Raw genomic sequence first — 18,469 nt, 5'->3', positions numbered from 1 at the left:
TTCTACAGTAGTGCTTGCCAAGATAAACATCAGCATCTTGCTCTTCCTCAAGCTACTGAAGGAATCTTGCCAAACATACTGATAAAGAACAGTGAAATAGTCAAACACAATCTACTCAAATTCTACATTTGCATGAACTCCCTGCAAAACCAAAAGACAATACAGAAGGTTAGCTTTCAGTTTTTACCTACTAGGTAGTATCGTCCAAGTCATTCTTGCCAGGTGCTCAAATCATTACAAGTCATTTATGTTGGCTTCTATTTCAGCTCAGAACAGCATGCCAAGAAACAGTGCCAGTTAATTTGCTTCTGCAGTTGCCCAAATGTGGACTGCTAGAAGCGTATGGCATGCAAATGCTAACAGCAAAGTATGTAATGGAGTAGTATACCTTGCCTCAATCACAGTGGTTTCTCTAAACAGTAAGAGCAGAGGGACAAAAGTGAATGTCAGGAGAAGTTCAAATTTACACTTTAGATGTTAAGAAATAAAATTACCACAAGGAATTAAACTTCTACCAGCAGCCTGGTACAATGTAATTGTTATAGTAAATTCTCATAATCTTGGAATAAATATCAGGTTCAAAGAAAGTCCTGGAGCTATTAACATTTCAGGCTTCTTTCTATTAAGTTTTCTAATACTTAATACTCTGAAGAGCCAGTTTACCATTGCTAGATGCACAGGGCTGATTCTCCGCAAATGCAGATTGGAGCAACTCCTTTTCAGTTCAAGGAGCTACATGCACTTGAACCAGTTTCTTGCTGGTCCCACAGGACAAAACAGCAGAACACCCCTTCCCCCCCCCCCCCCTCAGCCCTGGCTGCATTCATAGAGGAGGAGCCTCTGGACAGTGGCATTTTGAGCACAGTTGGCAGAGCTGGGCTGGCCAAGCACACAGGGAAGAACCATGCTCATGATGATAAGTTGTCAAGTTTATGGTGAGCTTGGGGAAGAAATTTACCACAGCTCTGAGAGAGTTCCCTGAAATAAAGTGCCTTTGATGAAAACTGATAAAACCAGATACCCAGCTGGAGGCCCTAACACAGCTAGCCCCAGGTGACTAACGTATGTTCAAAGTGTATGTAAGCATACTCTATGATTCACTGAGTTTATGCATATGCTTGAAGGTAAGTATTTGATCTAAAGGTGTCAGAGCAGTCTGAACATTCCAAAACTGAACACTAAAATTAAATGCAGCCTTTAATTTTCTAAGACCAAGTCACCCCATATAGGTCCTTTGAAGAAGCAAGGTTTTCCTTGAACAGTATTTTATATTATTTTACATATATACACATAAAATGCATGTACATAAACTCTTAAAAATGCTTACAAGTTCCTCTATTAAAATGACCTGATGTATGTCCACAATAGACACAGGCCCAACAGTATTCCCATGTTAACAGCACCCATAGGGAGTCACAGACTACACTGGAAACAATACCCCTGACATTTTGGTAGTCTCAGATTTACAACAAATGCTAGATGCCTTCTCCTCCCCTACCTTCCTACTCCCAAGGAAAATGGTGATTTTCTATGTTAACAAAGGCTATTCCCGGAAACAACAACAGCGGCATATAAACAAATTAACCTATAATTACTTATTGTTCAGACAGCCCTTCAACCTAATTACTATTACACATTGAAATAAGTGTCTTTTACAGTATTTACTAGACTTTGAACCGTACTTTTTTAAAGCAAAAAGGAAACATATTATTCTTTTCAGCTGAAACCCATGCTACCCAGGCACATCAAAATTAATTGTAAAAGTACAGTCACTCAGTGCAGACTGCGTACTGCCAAAGATATGCAAAGGCACCTCAACCAGTCTCTCCTCCCACACTCACCCCAACAGTCAGGAGACAATACTGGAAAACTCTCCTGCTTCTGAGGGTCAGCAACACATGAAGTGTTGCCTGATACGCATGAACTGAGGCCCTTGTTTAGCCAGGCATGAAGGGCTTTCAAAAAGAAAAAAATAAATTACACATTTCTTAACTTGGCAAAGGCAATCCTGATAAAGAAAGCTGTTTGACTAGCCATGGGAATGAACATACGGGCAGCAAATGGAGTAATTTTATTAATGGAATAAAAAGAAGGTATTTTGTTCATCTGTTGAGGAACATTTTAAAGAGAATAATGTATGCTTTATTTTGAAGACAGGTAAGATCAGTTACACAATACAGCATAGATACATAACTCTTGGGCATTTCTCAGCTCCTCTTGTTTTTGCCCTTTCACTGGAGGCAATCTTTGGCATGCCAGAATCCATGAACTGATAAAATCTGTGGCACATTAGACAGACCTTTACTTTGCATCTGTCCGGAATTTCTGCAAAGGAATATTTAGCATAGCTTTCTAGGATGAAATAACATACCATTTCCTCCACAGAATCTGTTGTTCAAAAGCATCAAATCAACCTCTCATTTGCAGTTACCAGCAAGGCCTTACCTGTTGACACTGTCAGCGTGCTAAAGGATACAATTTCCACTTTTCTTGGGCAAAAATGGACAGCAGCACATTTCAGATAAGTGCTGTATTGGGTTTCTGTGGCAAGGTTTAGGTAGTGGGGGGCTACAGGATTGGCTTCTGTGAGAAGGTGCTAGAAGGTTCCCCTATGTCCAACAGAACCAATGCTAGCCGTCTCCAAGACAGACCCACCTGCAATGGTGGTAACATTGCCATGATAACGTATTTAAGAAGGGAAAAGAGCTACTGAGCAGCAGCAATTGCAGTTGGAGAGAGGAGTGAGAACACAAGAGCAACAGCTCTGCACACTTCAAGATCAGTGCAGAGGGAGGGGAGGAAGTTCTCCAGGCAGCAGAGCCAAGATTCCTCTGCAGCCTCTGGGGAAGACTGTGGTGAGGAGGCAGGCTGTGCCCATGCAACCCATGGGGGTTAATGGGGGAGCAGATATCCACCTGAATCCCATGGAGGACCCCATGCTGCAGCGAGTGGGTACCCAATGGAGACTGTGATCTCATAAGAAGCCTGCACTGAAGCAGGCTCTTGGGAGGATCTGTGGACCCATGCTGAGAGAAGCCCATGCTTGGACAGGTTTGCCGTCAGAACTTGTGACCCCATGAAGCAACCTGCTTCTGAAGGACTGCACCCACGGAACTGACCTACTCCCATGGCACGAACCCCATGCTGGAGCAGGGGAAAGAGCATGAGGAGTCCTCCCCTTGAACAGGCAGATAACATGTGATGAAATGACCGCAACCCCCATTCCCCATCCCTCTGCGCTGCCTGGCAGGAAGGAGATAGAGAATTCAGGACTAAAGCCCGTGAAGAAGGGAGGGGTGGGGGCGGTGGTGTTTTAAGATTTAGGGTTTATTTCTCAATAGCCTGCTCTGATTTTGATGGTCTGTTTTGCCCATAATGGTAACTGCTGAGTGATCTCCCTGACCCATGAGTCTTTTGCTGTTTTTCCTCTCTACTTGTCCAGTTAAGGAGAGGGAATGATGAAGCAGCTTTGGTGGGCACCTGGCATCCAGTCGGGGTCAGCTCACCAGAAGTGCACAGAATAGCATGTTTTGTATAGAACTTCAAAGTTGTCCTAACTGCTCTTCCCACTGCTGTTAATTAGCGACATTACAATAGCATTTACAAGCTCCTATATATTGCATGCAGGCACTATTGAAGAAACAGTGGCAGTTAGCAGAGTTCCCACACTAAGCAAGCCGAATGCTCAGGATCTCAATTTGCTCTAGCCACCCTGTAAGCAGTAAGAACTGGCAGACAATAAACTGGGCTGGCCAGGAATTTTCCAATCAAACCGGGGTTTTGATGGGGTGGGTGGAGTTACTTCATCATAACTGAAACATTTCTCAAACATCTGCTGAAAAAGGCTTCTCCAAAAACACTAATCAAATTCCCTATGAGCCAGTTAATCCTTCTCCGGATCCCACAGCAAAACTTGGGATAAGTGAAGTTCAACTTACCAAAGCAGGAAGTTACTGTGGCTTGTGCACTCAAGTTAGAAGCAGAAAAGCTGACTAGTGATTATTGTCAAATAAGGTCTTGTACCATTATGCCTTTCCTTCACTCTTCAAGAGCCATTTAAAGTAAAGGCAAAGGTAATTACTCTTGAACAGCTAGTCTTTTAAATGCCTCACTATACTTTCATGAAGCCACTCACTAAGTTATCTTCATCCACACAGAGCATCAGTTGCTGGTAGTCACTCGCACTCACTTCTTACTGTAGGCAGAACGACATAGTCAGAACCTCCACAGATTCACATTTAGCCACATACCAAAACACACATGGCTGGCTCCACATGCAGCAGATGCAAGCTGCAACCAGATTCTGTGGTTAACAGAGCTCTATCACTGGCATCCACAGAACCAAGGATTTTGGCTGGAGAGAGTTAGCTTTATAACTGCTCAATATTTGGACTCTCCTCTCTAACAGGGGGTGGGGAAGTGGGAAGAAAACAGAAAAAAGACCCATGCATAAGAAGCAATTGGCACAGGACTGTTAAGAAGCAATTCACACAGGGTGAGACTCAGCCCCACTGGCTGTCTTCCTTAAACTATGCAAGTTCTCAATAATACTGACAGAGGTAGAGCTGTTCCAAGAGCTGAACTTTATCCACCATTATTTTTTCCAGGGGTTCTGCTCATTAACTGAGACCAGACAGTCTAGCCACCTTGCTCACAATCACAGCACAGCGAGCAGGGAATGCTCTGGCTCTTCCGAAAACTGCCTGAACCATGCAGTTGGAGGAAAAATACAAGAACTCTTTCACCACTTTATCCCCACATACATCCTGCATTTGGACAGGGCACAAATTACTGCACTGGTCCTCCATTCTAGCAGAATGCACACTCCATCCTACCACCCTCAGAGAAGGTGTTTGCTCCTCTGCTGCTGAGGATAAAGATATGCACAGGTCTTGCAAACTAAGTGCTTGCTCCATAGAGAAGACAAAAACACAAGCTACCACTGGCAAAAAAAAAACCTATTTGCTCTGATTATTAACCCTTTTAGTATAAACTATTTCAGAACATAATGGAGAGGAGCAATTCTGTCCTGCCTTCACTGTAGGATGCTTTTTTATCATTTCACTCTTCCCCGTCATTCAAGGAAACCTTCATTCAAGTCAGTGCTTCAGCACTGACAAGCCATGAGGAATTGCATACCACCTTTTATGAAGATACTGAAATTTCAGTTTCACCATGTGACCAACCAAATCCCACATGGTATCTCTCCCAGAACTGAACAGCATCAACTGACAAATCCAGTAAGAGATTTGAAGATGACCACTTCTAAGTCGTACTTTCAGACTGGTCACACTGCTATACATTTACCAAAGCCTTTGTAATGTTTTCACCATGAGGAACAAATGTTTTATCTCTCTCAACATTAACAGAAGTGGAATAAAAAGGGGCCAGCAGTAACAACACAGCAGTCCAAGCTGCTAAAAATAAAGAATCTCAACAGCCTCCTTTAACCGCAATGATTTCCTCAGAAAATACTGTGAAATCTCAACCTTCAGCTTCCCACTTTGATATTGATCAAAGCGATCACTGAAATCTAATCTGAATTATTTCTTGAGCTCTCTGTGTCACACAGCTCCAGTTTTTCTTCATTGACAGCAGCATATATGATCAAACGTAAAGGCAGAAAATTCAGATTTATATGAACAAGATGCATCTATAGTTAATTACAGAACTACCCACTTTTGAGATAACTTGCTCAGTGTGAACACTGGACCTTTCTTCAGAACTGATTGTGCAGGACAGTAGGACAGTCAGCTTGGGCATACAGCCCCTATTCAGAAAAGCACGTAAGTGTTACTTAATTCCATGACATTCCATCTGTTTAAATTTATTTATTTTAAATTTATTCAAACAGATCTTTTGAGACATTTTTCAGAGAAAGAAGAGCTTCAGCTCAGACTTTTTGAAAAGTTTCAGAAGTACCCATGATACTTATGAAAATGGCACATATGCACATACTAGAAAATGTTTTTAATCAAGATAACTGTTTTTATGATCTTACAATAGGATTTTGTTCTTCTAATAATTCTTCATTTAGTGCTACATTAAAAATTAAGTAAGCATACTGAGTCTGGCTGGGATGAAGTTAAATTTCTCCACAGTAGCCCATGTGGTGCTGTGCTACAACAGCACTGATGACACAGCAGTGTTGTGGCTATCGCTGAGCTGTGCTCACACTGTCAAGGCCTTCTCTGCTTCCCACTATGCCCAACAGCCGGTAGGCTGAGGGTGGGCAAAGGCTGTCAGGGGACACAGCTAGGACAGCTGCCCCAGACTGGCCAAAGGGACATTTCACACCAGGCATCCTCAGAAACAGAATATAAACTGGGATAGAGGAACGAAAAGATGGGTGTTTGCTTCCAAAGTGGCTGTTTAGAGACTGCCTATGAGAGATAGTATTCGATCTCCTTTGCGCCACTTGTGTGTGTTGTCCTTCCATGTCCCCACACCCCTATTTTCTTCACTTATTTAACTGTTTTTTTTTTTTGTTGTTGTTTTTTTTTCTGGGGGTGGGGGGGGGGTTCCACTCAAAACTCAAGTCTTTTATTGATTTTTGCTCTTCCTGTTTTCTCCCTTTGTCCCACTGTGGAGAGCTGGTGAGGAGAGTGAGCAAGGAGCTATGTGGGTGCCTGGCTGCTGACCAAGGTAAACCCATCACATACAGAAAACCCACTCCAGATTGGTGTATGACACTGTTCTCAGATTCTGATGCAGAACTTGTAATAGTATTCACTGTCTACAATATTCTATTAATTCTGTACGTATTTGTGTGGCACTTCACATCCAAGTATCTGAGCTGAGCGTAACCTTCAGCACAACTCTACAGTCTGGGGAAGCATTTATTATTAACATCACTTTACTGATGGGTAGAGAGGTCAAGCTAGCCTATGGAAAAAGATTTTCAGAGTTGATTAGAAGTTTGGCCTCATTTCCAGGAAGAACATTCATATGCACCAGCCACCTTTTAACAGCAACCTGAAGGTTTCTCAGAACTGGAAAACAAGGAGGCTTCATTGACCTCCCTGCTACTGCCCCTGCAAGTACATGACCTGGTTCACAAGTGTGGATCTTCACTAGCAAGCCAGCAACAATTTCCTTATTTTCAGAGCCACAAGACACTATTCTGATGTAGAAAACCAAGAACAGCTGAAAAACTACCCTCTTTTCAATGCAATCATTGAACGCCAGCACTGCTCTTCTGAGAAATCCCTGTGCTGAGTAACACTGCTGACAAGGGTGGAGATGCTTCCAAGGTATCTTGCTCTCTAGGCAGGCCATCTGTTTCTGAGAGCTTAAAGTCTGGTCAGGAACTGACCCGATGATTCACTTAGCTGTAGTAAATAAAGCTCATAGCCAGACAAGTAATATTTCATCACGCACTTGGCCACACTTGGGATCAGCAGATGTGCAAGAACTACTTTGGGCATCCGTATCTTTTTTTATTCTTTCCCTTGAGGAAGTCACACACTGTTTCAGTAGAAAACACTACCAAGTGCAGCACACTGAACTATTAACCAACAGACTGATTTTAGCCACCACTCCCTGCCCTGCAAGCCTCCCATTACCAAAAAGCTTTGGAATTTTGCCATGTAGCAGCTCTGTTATAATAAAATAAAATTCAAGCAGAAAGGAAACCCTCAAGAAACAGTGCAAGTGCAGTGTAATGTGCAAATGAGTCCTCCTCCTGCTTGTTTGTTATAAAGTCTGAGTATTTTATGAATCTCAATACATAACCTATTTATCATCTTGACACTCATGCTCAAGTGCAGGAGTACTGTTATCTCATTTTACAGATTTAAAAATGAGGCATTAAGTGATTCACTGAAGATTTCTCAGGAAACTGTTCATAGGGAACACAATCCAGATGTCCTAAGCTGCAAGAAAACTGGGGAACCTTGAAGACATTTGGAAAAAATGGTCATTCCCACTAGAATTACACAGAATGATGAGGTCATGAGCCCACTTGTTAGATTCAGGTTTGAAACAGACTTATGCTCTTGTAACATGCTGGACAGACAGAAACTGCCTACTCTCAAACACAACAGAAAAGGAATACTTGGTACGTTTAAACAAATTTTCTTCAGAACAAAAGCAGTTGGTTCAGACCACCTCTGAACTGAGGCAATTGCAGAGACCACATTTCTCAGTTCCGTATTCTGCAGGTTTATCCAATTCTTTTTCTTTCGTATTACTATGAAACTGCCCTTTCCTACCTGAACATCACCTTGGACTGAGAGATTATTTCAGAATACCAGTTCAGCAGGACTTTCAGCTGCAAACCATGATACATCTCTACAGCAGTTCACAAGATTAAAAAAGGATGAGGAGAAGCAGTAGGACAATATACTAGGAGCTGGTCAACTTAGTGACACAGAAAAAGAAGATAAAGGAAAGAAATTTATCTGCAGTGATGAAAGATAAAAGACTGCAAGCAAAACAGGAACCAAAGCAGCTTCTCAGATGTTCAGATAAGACTCCACTGCCCTGGTGAAAGGAGCCCCCAAAATTCCCATCTTCTTGTTCCCAAACTGACAGACCTATAAATAAAGTACCTCCCTATTTGTTAGCCATCACATTGATGCACAATGTGAAAGGAGATATGTGCTTACTCACTAATCTGTGTCTTTGTAAGAAGTCAAAGCTACACTGTAAGGAATTCCGAAAGCACCATTTTACTAGTTGTCGCATTTTTCTGTCCATTCTGTCTGGCCCCCACACCCATGATCACTGTGGAATGTGGTGCTATGATTGCAAGTGTGACTTACAGGTTTCTGAACTTACCCAATCACATGTCAGTCACAATGATTAGCAAAGAGAGATACAAAAGCTATCTTACCACTGTGAACGACTTCGGTTTCTGTTCTTATTCTATCTTCTCCAATAGACTCTATCTCCTGCAAAAATAGCTGGAAGTTTAAAAGAAAGTAATTAGTTAATTTACTCTTGATTTACTTTACTGTGTGGAGAGTATTGCTAAAGACTGGCTACGTGAAGGAGAACATAGAGAAAGTGACATGTTACAGCTGATTCAGCTCTCGGATGGAAACATACAGGGAAACAAAGTACATGAAGCCTGACATGAACTGAGGACAAAGAAAACTGTGCGTAAAGAAGCAAAAGTAGCAGTGCAAGCAAGATGAAAGGAAACTGGGATGTGTTAAGACACAATAGTGAACTGTTAGCAAGTTTTGGAGACCAGGTTCTCATCTGCTTAATGTAACTAATTGTATCTTAGTTGCTGCATGCTGCCCGGTACATGTATCCACTAATACAGCAAGCTATTGATTATGTATCCAATATTAATACAGCCATTTATTGTGTATGTATCAAAGTATAATATACTAAGCTATTGTAAGCAGACACAGGCACTCTTAACCAAAGAATGATTGTTACTATGCCAAAGAATGATGTAAGGCAGTAGAAAAAGGTATATAAACACTGTGAACCCTGGCAGTAAATGAGACTTGTTGATCATTATCGAATGAGCTTCTCTCCCGTCGTCTTTGCCACATTACTGCTCTCCCCTTACAGGAGACTTTCGTGCAAGAAACATCCCTCATCACCTTACTGCTCTGGTCAACATGTGGTGGTGCTGATAGATGCCCTTGCAAGTTCTTACAGGGCTTATCTTCACTGTCATGCAAGTGTAGGCAATTAAATAAGCCTTCCTGTTAGCCCATTCCTGACCACATACAATTCTCCCAGCTAAAACAAACCCACTTTTAAAACTAACACTTTAAACTCAAACTAGCCAGCACATGAGGATGTGCAGAAAGATAAACCTAAGCAATGCGAACCTCTCTACCCATTAATGCAAGAGGGCCATATGTGCAAGTTACAGAAACTCACCAGTTACTAATCAAATCCCTCTGAGCAACACCAGTTTCAGTGAGGTCTTCTCCAATAAAGTAACGCTATTATCTCAAGAATACTAACTCAGCTGAAATAAAGGGAAGTGCCAAGAGTGACACCAGCACTTTGCCCACAGTAGAAGGCCTTCACTGATTCACGTACAAATTTCAGAGGATTTCTCCCCCAAATTAAAGACATACAACCACATGGACAGCTGAGTGTCTGTTTATGGACATAACGGATGAATGGAAACTGATTTCCTGGTTTCATCAGCAGAAGGAGGTGGCGGTGGTGTAGGGGCAGAGAGCAATAGATAAGTTTTGTACTCTCTTCTGCAGTTACAAGGAGAAGGCAGCCATGAACTGGTCTATGATTTAACTATGCATGCCAGACAGGAATTATTCCTTTCTAGTTGCTACTTGAGTCATCCTGACTGCTGAAATCAGCCTGTACTGGATTGTCTTTACAAACTTACTTTTCCTTCTGAATTATCAAATACTCTGTAACAGACTAGAAGAGTGTGACTGCTGTCTTATTTAATTCATTTTATCCTTATTGAAACTACATACTTAGCCAAAGTGAAGCTTTGTAGTACAAAAGTCCTGTCAGTCACAGGTTTTATTTTAAAGGACGGTAGAAAGTTCTTAAGAGCTTCTGCATCTGAAAGAGCCAGATGTTCCCTGCAGCACTTCACCTACCAAAGGCTCCCACAACAAAGCCTCTCACAGCTTAGGTCCCAAAATCCATTGCAATCTAAACACACATTTCTGCATGGCTTGCTGAGTCACAGTTATGTTCAAAATCAAAGGCATGAATGGAGCAATTTGAAATGTGATGCTTCGATGAAGAAATACAAGAACTTGCACATGTCACAGTGTATAAGAGCATTTACTGCAGTTGGAAGCGATCTATACAACAGGCACAGATCCATGAGATGAATAGAGGGGCTAGAAACCTGGTGAGGGAAGCATAGCCAATTCCTTGTCTTTGGTCAGAATACCCTAAGCAAGAGCTCAGGAAGAGGCCTATGCTATAGCCCACCAGTGCTTTGTTCTCCAAGCAAGCAAGGGGAAGACTTAGCTATTTATTCCCTTCAGAAGGGCACAAGGAAGAGCTGAGACTGAGAGAGATGTTGTACATCCCTTTTGTCCAGTGAGCACCTGAATTCAGACAGAGAAACACAGCAACATTGCTAATAGTTACAGAATTTCTTATATTAACATATGGCCATCTAACTCCTTCCAGTAACATCTGCAGTCTTCAGTAGTATTTTTTGGATTTAAACAGATCAGATCATGAATATTTTCTTCCCCCCTCCTCCCCCCTCAGTGAGTTCTTTTAACAATTTTTGTCCTTGGAACTTCATGAAATATTGAAGACCAGAGTGACAGGTAATCTCAGAATCCCATTTCTTGATGTGGTCTCAGGTATGAAATATGGTCATTGGTACAAAATTATTCAAGTTAGAATTGTAATTCTTGTATAGGATAGCTATATACCTTATGTAAAATTAAATACATGTATGTTTTATTGGATCCTGTAAAGGTTTGTTCTTTCCAAACAATACCATATCTATGAAGTCTGACTAAGATGTAATACCTTGAAAAAAAATAAATGGATTCTTATGGGACACATCTCAATAGATTCGATTACCTTCCTACTCACCATTTTGTCCTTACTCAGTGTTGCATGGCATATCATCAAAGAAAACATTTATGCAGGAAATAATGACTCAAGAGAGGAGAATGGAAATCAGGAGTAAAGGTACAACACTTAAAAGGAAACTTAGTTCACCTCCTTATTATCAAATAAAATACTGTTGCTTAACATCTGCAAATGCTTAAGGTAATCTCCCATCATAATGAAAGATTAGATCTTTAGGTGTTTTTTAGATTCAAAAAGCAATGACTCTGAAACAGGAAAGCATGCTCTGTACAGACTTTAAAAACAGTAGCCCATAACCCCTTTGGTAGAGCTACAGCCAGCAAGACCATACACGTGGAAATGACATGAAATACCCTCTCAGAACCTTCAATGCATTGTCCCCCATTGCAAGGTACAAAAAGAAGCAGAGCTTCAGATACCACATCACCAGATGCAATATCTACAGTAGAGCTCAGTCACAAACAGAGCTCAGTTACAAACAACTGCACCAAAACTAACATAAGCCAAAAAAAAGCAGCAGGAATCAGTGTTCCAGCCTTGAAGAACATATAAATATACCAAACACCTAAATCCCTTCCCATTTTGAACTCTGACCTTTTTAATGGTTCTCTAATCCTAGTATTAATGTGATATGACACAAAAAAGCACCAGAACCAGATACTAAAATTAAATCTAGATCACAACAGCTATTCATAAAGATATTCAGGTCTTGAGGAATCTAAAGAGTGGAAACAAAGCATAGTATGAGGTATGTAACACTGACCAGCAGTCTTCATCCTGGGTGAATACTCTTTGGAAGAGCAAAACAAGCTCTTTGACCACTTCTCTTCTTATGCTTAACCCTGACCCCCAAACCTTAACCTAAAGTTTCACAATACACCTGTCACACAGAAGAGCTCAAAACACTAAACATGCCACTCTGCTAATTCCACTGTAGACCTATAAACCTTCTAGATCCTAACAGTAAACATAACCTTCAATCCCTCCATTCCTCAGTACATACCCTAAACAGAGTCCAAAATGCAGTGTTAAGTATAGCCCAGTGCCAAAAATTAGCACTGTAGTTAACTGAAAGTTATTTGAAAGTGCCTAAATCAGCTCCTAACTTTGTGGGAGCCAGCAGCAAGATCCTACCTGCAGCAGCCAGAATACAAGTAGAGTGATACTGCAGGGGTTAACATTAAACTGAACACAACAGATTCACAAGCTCAAAGACTACCACAAGTGGACGACTCCGCTAGCTTTCAGGGTCCAGTGTTCAGAGTTAATTCTAATATTAGGCTCTACCTGTTACTTCTACATTTAATGTACCTTTAATGTTAGTAATAGTTTGTTCTTGGTTTGTTTTGTTTTCTTTGTTTGCGTGTTTTTTTCATTCACTTTTTTTTTGTCTCTCCTCTCCCCTTTTTCCAAAAACTAAAAGCTAGGTTTATTGCTGGAATCAAACGCATGCCACACTGGGATAAATGCTGGTAACACGAGCATACAATGGAATACAGCTATTTTTTGTTCCAGGATATCTCTCTGGTGAGGCCACTGATAGAACGTCTAGTGTAACAAACAACAGAAGGCAGGGAATCTTCTATTGAATGCTGACACGACTGAGTGTAGAGGCTATTTGGAGTCTGCTGGTACATACACACACACAAAAAGTAAGATGTCATTGAGGGTTTGGGTAGTTGGGTTTTTCTGGACCTCTTTTGTTTTTTTATTTTGGCCTAGCTAGTGAGTCAATCACACTTCCCCAATTGCCAGTGCAGTTATTTAGCACATGGAAAGCAAACTTGCATGTCCTTGACACAGAGTAAAACCTTAAGACATTTAGCCTCAACCTTATGTCCAACAGACTTTAAGCACTGATGTAGTCAAAGCAAATAAGGGGTGCTCCTTGTCTGGCACTGCTACACTTCAACACAGTTGCAAGACTCCTCTTTTGCATCTCAGTACTCAGTGAATTATTAACAACATCCTCCAAAGCTGCACTCTGCCTGCCTTTCCAACTAACCCATGGTGTTCCATTTTGTACACTGCAGTTTCTAACTCCAGCCAGGGAATGCAGTGTTAAGCATACTCAGCAGCATCCAGCCTTCAAAAGACAATTCATATTGACATTTACAACACATTTTTCTTACTACAACAAAAGATGCATAAGATTATAAAACAGCATAAGCTCCCTGACTAAAACCACCTTAATCTGATATTTGTCCAAGATTTTATAGCAAAAGAATCTGTTGACTTTAGGACTGGGAAACAACCAAATAAAAGCTTCAGGACTGTACCAGCTCTCATCCTCTGCCAGGTTTCTGTCCAGTGACACTAATAGGATAATAATATCACAGTAGGGCAAAGGAGAGGATCCATGTTCAACACTGGTCCAGGAGGGAACTACAGTAAATGAAGAACAGATGCAATGAAGAAAACCTGCAAATGCTGTGTAGTTTTGTCAAGAGAAAAAACTGTTCCTGAAGGTTCTCATAGCAGAGAGCCAGCAATGCAATCAGACATACCACTGGCACCACTTTCAGCCAGTTTCACTGGCACAGTTTCAGCCAGCATGAAATAACATGGTTTAAAAAACAAACCAACTCTGGTGTTTACTATGATCTATACATTTTAAAAGACTTGAATATCCAGTCCTTCTAGCCTATGAAGGTCTTCCTGGTTGTGTGGGAACTTTGCTGTGAGCAAAAGCATCAAGATGGGCCTCACACTCTTTATAGATACATATTTAAAACAAGTCTGTATGTAGAAGTTTGTAAGCACCTCTATTCCTAACAGTGATCTGTCATTATTTCAGTCTGTTATTCCTCCTAACTTAATTCCAGTCAACATTTTCCTCCCAAAGCATTAAGGGCCTAATCCAGTTCCTACTGACAGAATTGAAGCTGGAATGGACCTGTAACACAGACACACGAGCCATATAGCACTGAAAATTCAACATCGCAGCTACACACTTGATGAGAAATCTCTCTTAAAAAGACCACTGTCAGAAGAACTGGACCCACTGGAAACCTAAAATGATTAGAAGACTGAGTTGTGGACCCCACTAAAGCACTAGCTCTCAGACAATGAGCATAAGGCCACACTTAGAAGTTCTACATCCTACATGAATTGTTGCCTGCTTCCTACACTTTCCATACTTTTGATAGATGGGGATAGTTTTTTCCACAGCTGGGAATGTTCTACTTGGATGTGTTTATTTTTTTCCCCTCAGTCTCTGGCTGACTCAGATATCTCCATTTATTTTAAGTTTCTCCACTCTCAGAAACAGTAAGATGGTTTCAGTAACTAACTCTAGACATACTGTTAATGACCCTAGTAGATTTATGGAAAGCTCTCCATTCACCAAGAAACTCATCCACATGTTCCCAGAGAAGCCTTATTTGGGGAATTAACTTCATGAAATTTATATTCAATTGACAAATCAATAGAATAGCTATCCATTTCAACCTGTAGGTGATAAAGAAAAATTATACTTTTCATTTTGCAGAATTCTTTGTGGAACAGGACAACAGAATAGCCAGCCAGACATCTATGCTATATTCAGTTCTCTGAGTGTCTGTATACTTTGTCAAGATCTGCTAATTTGATTTAAGAGGAAAATTTTCCTTGAGCCCACATGCCAAAATTATTCCCCCTAAGGGAAGGAGAGGACTTACGAAGCTACATTAGGATATATTCACAAAATGACATGAGATGACATGAGATCTTCAGCCAAATGGTTATGACAGTTCCTCATTATTACCATTACTAAAGAAAATATTCCTCAACACATTCCAAACTAAGCTTTGTAACATTTTCCCTGCCCTGAACTGAGGGCGCACATAAAGTATATCAGAAAAGGCAGTATTCCAGCTGGAGTTAGCAAGACTGCCTGACAACACAAGCCATTATTTGTTATTCCTTGCTTCCAGTCAGGATTCCAGCTTCTGAATGCAGCGAGTTTGTGCAGAATCCTAGAAATAGTCCAGTATACTGAAAAAAACATATTTAAAATAGACAGCCTTTGTGAGTAGCCAAGTGGAATACTTGAGGAAAAGAAATGATCATTAAAGAAGCTGTAGAGGATTTACAATTCTGTTTTGTTTGGATCTGTACGGTAACCTAGCCCATAAATAGAAACCAGGTTTTTTTACATTTGCTTTGCTTTATTTGAGAGTTGTGGGAATGATGGTAACCAAGCAACACCACAAAGCTGGAAAGCACTGGTTAAGACAACTGCTGATACCCTGATGAGCCAGGATATGTTCCGCTCCTATAGGAGCTACAAGATCTCCATTTTTGTACACTTTGGGGCTCACAAGATCCTAAAACGAATGAGAAAAAGATTCTGTACAATGTGTGGACTCTCCATGACTCCATGTGAAAACTGCCTCCTCTGAAATGAATTCTGCCACTTGGATTCCACTGTGAGTTTTACTTGTCATTTTTGCACAGCTAAAGGTCAATCTGTCAGGAAAGCTTTCTCTTACTGAAGCTGGGGAACCTGAAATACTGTGCCTCCGACAGTATAAGTGTTAACAAGTTCAACATAACCTCCACAGATTTATTAGAAAATTCACTATGGACCCACGTAAATTTGAGTATGTTACACAGAACATTGCCTTTTAACTCTAAATGTTAATCATAAAAAGTGTAACTAAGTTGCAAAGACTATCCACATGTCATTTTCTGAGCAAAACCTAGCCTTCCATTCATCTCTAGCAAATCAGAACAATTAAGCATTTTATAGTTCAAACACCTAATTTTCAATTCAAGTGCAATCACTACTGCTTTCAAACTGGTACATCCTCCATGTAATGTCTTCAGCCTTCCAACAAAAGAAGCTTCTGAAGGAAGCAATACTTCATATTTTGCACACCAGTGTTATCAGTTATGCCCTCAATCCATCAAATGGTTTTCTTTCAGAACTTCATAAAGCAATTTTTCAAACTGCTCCAAACCCAAAATACACATTTTATTAATAACAAGGTCAAGGTATGTATTTTTATACAAATTTCAAAATATAATATTCCGAGAAAGAGATCAAGGTAAATTATGTTTTTTAAAAAAGTTAAAATTATTTGCTTATCCAAATAAGTAGCAGGCAGACAAAATACTTCTGAGTGCATTGCTGGCTCTCTGCTATGAGAGCCTTTCAAGGACAGTTAATGCTTTTAACTGTACGAGAGATTATTTTAGGAGGCACAGGACATCTACTGAACATAATCAGCATATGGTGGATAATACAACAAGGCTGCACATCTTGATTTTACACTGCAATTTCATAAACAGCATTACAGCAGCTTAATATCACAGGTAAGGAAGCAGTACCAAAAGCAACAGAATATAGTTATATTAAAATCAAAAAGCCCCAGTAAGAGACTTCTAAGGGTGTCCCCTCCAAGTTATACTGGGACACAGAGGTAAGAGGGCTTCAGGGGACTTACCTACTGATACTCTGTGTGCTTGTGAAAAACATCACATCATGAATGTGAAAAGCAGAACTTACCATCAACACTACATCACCTCAAAATGACAGCGTTGGATCTGCCTTTACACAGTGTAAGTGGACATAAAGTCCAGCGAATAAGACAGCATCTCCTAGGAATCCTTATTGGAAAGTAGCCCAACAGAGTGATACACGCTCTGCATCACCCATCAGAGCAAGAACTGCATTCTGCTTGGTGTGCAAGCACTTTACTCAGGGTCTAGAACACCAGCAGCCACAGGATCCTCAAGTCTGATTCCACCAAACTCCATCCTAGTTGGCCTGATCTCTGGAAAGGAGGACAGAGAACTCCCAGCCAGCTACTGACTGAACAGATTCACACTTCTCTCTCCTTCCTGGTGCGCTCCTACACAACATGAAGCATGCTCTATAGTACAGAGCTCCTGGGATTAGATATATTCCTTCTTACACAAAACTACAATAGTTCTTTCTCACCATTTAGAATGGGGAAATACCCTCTTTTCTTGTTGCATACAAATTCCAAGAATGGGATCATAATGAACAAAAATTAATAACAATCAATTTACAAATGTAAATATAAATCTAGACTCTTTTGAAGTTTTAATAGGAAGGAGGAGCAAACTTACCCATTGGAATCTTGGTCAGACTCAGTCATGAGTATAAATGAGATCTCATTCCCATGTGGTATTTCACATCACAAAGGAAAGCACACAGAGCTCTCACAGGCCTCAGACAGAAGGTTCCACGAAACACTCATTTGTACGTCAAAGCAGCCTTTTCATGGGAATGACATACGAATAACAAAACAGCCCCCAAAGTTTTGAAGCAAACTTCTCATGCTGGAACTTAGCATTTCTTTGATGATTTACAATACTTTGGCCTGGGCCTCAGCTGAAACACTTATGTCACTCATTTACTTACAAAGGAATTTGGCTAAAATAAAGCAAAAATACAGCTCAGTTTTCTTTTCTACTAATGAGTTTGATAAAAGTGAGTGCTGGTACAAATCTGGAATGAGTTCAGTGAACTCAGATACACTCTATGCTAAAGGAAATCAGTCTGCCTCAGTTTATTGGCATAGCACCTTCTGTATGGACCATTTTTGCAGAATTCCCATCTGTATTTACTTTCTTAAGAACAAACATGTGTACTGCTGACACTGAGCCTCAGAAACCATCGTATGACTTGGCACCACTGCTCCAAGTGCATTGGAGATACTGAGAGTAAAGCTGGTTCCAGTAATATCCACTCACCCACAAGACATAGTCTGCATATTTTATGATACACTAAAAATAGTAACATTACACTTAACAGAAAACTGCAGGGAAAACATTACGTGCATGCAATATGGCCAAACTACCATCTCTAAATAACCTTTGCTTTGTGAACTATCAGGCTTCTGTCTGGTTTAGCTTTGAAAACTCACAGTACATTCATGTTTTTCCATTTTATTTCTTAAGATTTTTGCTGATTAAGTTGAAGGGGGAAGGGGTACAATAA

The 18,469-nt window shown here is 40.6% G+C and overlaps 1 protein-coding gene across 4 annotated transcripts in view; it reads right to left on the bottom strand.

Annotated features, from left to right (window-relative positions):
* SPATS2L (spermatogenesis associated serine rich 2 like) overlaps nt 1-18,469 on the bottom strand; it is a 139,998-nt gene that overhangs the window by 54,571 nt on the left and 66,958 nt on the right. For 3 of the 4 annotated variants that reach the window (XM_013128153.3, XM_034065695.1, XM_034065694.1), the window contains exon 2: nt 8,837-8,906. The exons of the other annotated variant lie outside the window; for it this stretch is intronic. The gene's annotated coding sequence lies outside the window, so the exon portion shown is untranslated. The remainder of the gene's footprint in view (nt 1-8,836; nt 8,907-18,469) is intronic. 4 annotated transcript variants of the gene reach the window in all.

The sequence above is a fragment of the Melopsittacus undulatus genome, chromosome 8, assembly GCF_012275295.1.
Source record: "Melopsittacus undulatus isolate bMelUnd1 chromosome 8, bMelUnd1.mat.Z, whole genome shotgun sequence".
NCBI lineage: Eukaryota > Metazoa > Chordata > Aves > Psittaciformes > Psittaculidae > Melopsittacus > Melopsittacus undulatus.
The sequence above is the reverse complement of the archived record's forward strand: the minus strand, read 5'-3'. Positions and strand labels throughout refer to the sequence as shown.